At 40.5% G+C, this 5,282-nt stretch overlaps 1 long non-coding RNA gene across 1 annotated transcript; it reads left to right on the forward strand.

Annotated features, from left to right (window-relative positions):
- Positions 1-2,385: 2,385 nt before the first annotated feature.
- On the forward strand, positions 2,386-5,282 carry LOC114672759 (uncharacterized). The gene is made up of 2 exons (XR_003723202.2): positions 2,386-2,500; positions 4,475-5,282. It is a non-coding gene; the product is annotated as an uncharacterized LOC114672759 (long non-coding RNA).

Genomic DNA, 5,282 nt, shown 5'->3' on the forward strand with positions numbered 1-5,282 from the left:
TGAACTCCTAGGCTCAAGTAATCCTCCCCTCTTGGCTTCCCAAAGTGGTGGGATTACAGGCATGAGCCACCGTGTTCACCCTCAGGATTTAACCTGTATCTATTTAGGCTCAAAAACATTGTCAACATTTCTCAAAGTCATAAATTGGAATTAATGGAGGGATGTATTAATATTTTAAAATATTGCAATTGTTACTAGCAAACATATATAATAGAAATGTATGTTCTAGAGCAGTGGTAACCAAAATTAAATTCCATGGGACCATCATTTGGTAAGAGGTCTTAGATGTTACCTGAGAAGAGGTTCAGTGGTCAGAGATGTCAGGTAAACCCTACATCCAGGTATTCAACAGGCTCATCTTTGCATGGCTTTTTGGAGCCTCAAGTATATTGATTTTCACTGTGACTCTCCAAAAGGAGTGCACAATGTATAGCATGTGCCCATAACATTTGTCCAGAAAGTCATTTTAAAAAATCTTAGGCTGGGCATGGTGACTCACACTCCAAGCAATTTGGGAAGCCACAGTGGGAGGATTGCTTGAGCCCAGGAGTTTGAGACCCTCCTGGGAAAGATACAGAGACCCTGTCTCTACAAAATATCAAGAAAATTAGCTGGATATGGTGGCTCACGCAGGCCTGTAGTCCCAGCTACTTGGGAGGCTGAGGTGGGAGGATCACTTGAGCTCAGGAGTTTAAGGATGCAGTGAGCTAAGATCATCCCCACTGGACTCCAGCCCAGGTGACAGACCAAAACCTTGCCTCAAAAATAAAATGAAATAAAATAAAATAAAATAGAAATCTTCCACAAAGAAGATTTCTCATTGGGATATGCCATGTCATAGGCATATAAAGGCTTTACAAAATCTTTTCAATTTTAGTTTTGAGGCCATGAAGCAGAGTTTGTCTATCTCTGTTGTCACAAAGGGGGTATTTTGCTGAGTGCAGTGGCTCATGCCTGTAATCCCAGCACTTTGAGAGGCTGAGGCGGGTGGATCACCTGAGGTGAGGAGTTCAAGACCAGCCTGGTCAACATGGTAAAACCCTGTCTCTACTAAAAATACAAAACATTAGCCATGCACCTATAATCCCAGCTACTCGGGAAGCTGAGGCAGGAGAATCACTTGAACCCTGGAGGCAGAGGTTGCAATGAGCTGAGACTGTGCCATTGCACTCCAGCCTGGGCAAAAAGAGTGACTCTCCATCTCAAAATACATAATACATGCATACATACATACATACATACATACAAAACAAAGGGGGCATTTTATAAATTTGAAGCTCATATATGGGTCACAATAAACCATTTAATGAGTCATATTACACGGACCCAAAGCCTAGTTCTCATTGTTGGGATGCGTCTCATTCAAGTCATTCCCTGGCAGGAGTTCTACAGGTGCACACCACCAGAAAGCCTGAAGGGACTTTTGAGCTTCATCACAAGCTCCATGCTTTGACTTCCTTTATGAAAAGGCTGAGGAATGACATGCAACCCTGCACCTCCCTCCTGCCCCCCAACACACAAATGCACACCCTTTGCTGGCATGCGAAGCGTGCTTAGAAAGGAGAGGAAAAACCCAAACCACAAAACCCCACATTCCTTTCAAGGGCTGTCTGTGTACACACCCTGGACCTTTGACTTCCTTTCCCTGGTGAACAGGGGTTTTTCAAGGCTTTGAGTCAGGACTTAAGGACTGTTGAGATGCAACTCTAACATGTCCTGGCTTTATGATTTCAGCAGTTACCCTCCTGGGGCTCTGTTTTTTCTCTGTAAAATGGAGATAATGAGCCCTAGGACCTGTCTAACTTCCAGGACTGTTCTAAGGATAAAACAGACTCCACTATTCACTTTATCACTTATTTAGCCAATCTTTGTCATCGCACTAAACACAGGGCATCCATTCTTTCTAAAGACCACAAAATGGCAAAACTAATGACAAATGAAAACAATCATAACATTTCACAGAGATGGTTCATATCCATAACACATGAAGAGTGCTTACATACAAATTTAAATATATATGGGCCATTAAAAAATTGGCAAAAGTCAAGAATATGCATTGACTTTTGCTAATAAATGTATAAACAAAGAAAATGATTTTGTGTTGGAGAAGCAGCACAAAGGCCAAAAAACATATTTTTATGTTGATGCTCATTTTGAAATTTTCAAATTGCTTGGTTATTACACCTGCTACTAGATGTTGTGATTTAGGTGTGTTAATAATAAAACCCACATTTTACTATGTTGCATTCTGAGACAGAGTCCTCCGGCTTTATCAGAGTGCCAGAGGTCTATGGCAAGGAATCCCTGATCTCTAGGAATCTGATAAAATGAAGTTTGGTGTATCCATATAATGAAATGCTGTGTTGATATTAACATTGATGTTTTAGGTAAAGATGTAGAGCAACCGGAACTTTCATACACTGCTGCAACCACTTTGGAGACTATCAGCTTTTTCCACTAAAGCTGAACATTATAGTCTAGAAATTGCACTCCTGAGCAGGTGGGTAACAAAAGTATATACCTATGTTCACCAAAAGACATCTAAAGAATGTTCATAGCAGCTGAAATAGCTGAAACCTGGAAACAGCCCCGATGTCCATCAACAGTAGAATGGATAAGTAAATTGTGATATACGTATACAAAAGAATACTACATATGTCAATGAGTGAATGAACTATAGCTATATGCAACAACATGAATCTCATTCATATACTGTTGAGTGAAAAAATATAGACAAAAATAAATACTGTATAATTCTACCATAGAGTTTAAAAACCAGACAAGACCATTTTTAGAAATCAGAAGTCAGAATTATGTTACTTTTGGGCAAGAGGTGACAGTAACTTGGAGAGGGTCCAAAAGATTTTGGGGGATGCTGGTAATGTTCTCGTAGTTTATCTTGGTCGTGAATACAAAAGCAGAGTCAATATGTGAAGATTTACACCTATGATTTTTTGCATGTTTCTGTGAGATTTACACCTATGTTTTTTGCATGTTTCTGCTTTTATGTTCTACTTTAATCAAAAGTCTGCTTAAAAATGACATAGAAACATTTTCACGACATTGAAAGATATTTGTGTTGTCATGTTATATTAAAAACTACAGATTTGTGTATAGTGTGCTTCCTCTTATTCCCCTTCAAGGTCATCATACATATGGCTTTTCAATACATGACATATCTTTAGGAGGATATATAAGCAATTGATGAAAGTGGTTGCTTCTGGAGATTGAGAATGGGAGAGAGATTTATATTTTACTTCATGTCAGGGGTGTCCAATCTTTTGGCTTCCCTGGGCCACACTAGAAGAATTGTCTTGGGACACATGTAAAATACATTAACACTAATGATAGCTGATGAGCTTTAAAAAATTGCAGAAAAAATTTCATAATGTTTAAAGAAAGTTTACAATTTGTGCTGGGCCACATTCAAAGCTATCCTGGGCCGTTTGTGGCCCATGGGCTGTGGGATGGACAAGTTCGCTTTAAGCTATTTTGTACGTTCTGAAGATTTAACTGTGTATATGTATTGCCAATTCAATGAATAAATAAATCAGACTATAAAACTATAATCTCATTTTTGTGAAAATAAAGGACTGTCACTATCAATATAAAATGATAACTATGTTTACCTCTGGGTAATGAAATTATGAATTGTTTTATTTTATTTTTATTTATTTGTTTATTTTTAAGACAGTGTCTAGCTCTGTCACCCAGGCTGGAGTGCAGTGGTATGATCACAGCTCACTGCAGTTGGGAACTCCTGGGCTCAAGCAGTCCTCCTACCTCAACATCCTGAGTAGCTGGGACTACAGGTGCACACCATTGCACCTGACTGATTTTTAAATTTTTTGTAGAGATGGGTTGGGGGTCTTGCCATGTTGCCCAGCTGGTCTCGAACTCCCAGACTCAAGCAATCCTACCCCCGCAGTCTCCCAAAGTGCTGAGATCACAGGCATAAACCATCGCACCTGGCTTGTTTTATTTTATTTTTTAAATCTGATTTTCTCAGTCTTCTAGCATGAACATGTATTTCTTTTGAGAATGAGAAGTCATTATACCTTTTTTGGTAATGCAGTTTTTATCAGTGTTATTGAGGTATAATTTGCAAATGGTAAAATGCACTGATTTTTAAGTTCATTGTTCAATAAGTTACAAATGTATATATATCTATGTCATCACTCAATCGAAACCTAGAATGTTTTCATCCCCTGGAAAGTTCCTTCTCAGCCTTTGTAGTCAACCCTCCCATTGCGTAAGGAGACAACCATTGACCTAATTTCTATCACTGTAGCTTAGTTTTGCCTGCTTTGAAGAAATAGAAATTGTACAGTCCATACTCTTTTTATATATGGCCTATTTTGCTCAATATAATGCTTCTGAGATGTATTTATGTTTTTGTGTGTATCCGTAGTTCATTATAATTTTTTTAAATAAGGAGTAACATCTTAACTACTTCTTGCTTTCTGATCTACAGGATGAGACAGCATCCACACGAAAATAATCCTCTACAGACTCTCCAAGCATGTCCGCTGTAGGCAGGAGTTATCCTACAACCTTCCCATCCTGGGAGGAGAGGTAACACCCACCCACCCCATTCCATTCTGGCCTGCCCCCTCCTCTGGCGGCAGCGCCAGTCTCAGGTGAGAGCCACCCTGCTTGTTGCCATTGTTCTGCAAGTGACAGCCTCGGGGGCAAATGGAAAGCCGTCAACCTGAGGGCTGTCAACGGCAGACAAGAATTCCTTTCTTTGTCAGGCTGGGTGGTCTTTGTGGCTTCAGCATCAACCTGTACAAAGATGATAAACATCGTGTGTGCTTGCAGGAAAACATCGCCACCACCCAACAACTCTAACCACACTCCTTTGTGAGGCCAAGATTAGCCTGTATGTGGCTTCCCTTGACTGTGTACAAATCATCAAGTCCCAGCCCCAGTGAGGGCATCCAGAGGTCATTTATTCCATGTCCCCCCATGTAGTCCTCCGACCTGCTGCCTCATGACATTTATTTGTACCAGAATCTTAATCATAGACAGTTGGATGATCCCTTAGAGATCTCCTGGTTCAACGCTCTCAGGCTACAAGAGGGGGTCCAGACACAGGCTGTGACTTGTCCAAGGTCACACAGCACAAGGACTAGGGCAGGGCAAGAACCCATGTCCTGCAAGCCTTCCCCTTTGGAGTATCCTTTCCACTACTCCAAGCTGCTTTTGTTAATGTCACCCTCACCCCCAAGGTGCCATGTAGTGTAATTTCTAACTTTCCAATAAAAAAGGAGTGTGTGTGT

Source organism: Macaca mulatta, chromosome 15 (genome assembly GCF_049350105.2).
Source record: "Macaca mulatta isolate MMU2019108-1 chromosome 15, T2T-MMU8v2.0, whole genome shotgun sequence".
NCBI lineage: Eukaryota > Metazoa > Chordata > Mammalia > Primates > Cercopithecidae > Macaca > Macaca mulatta.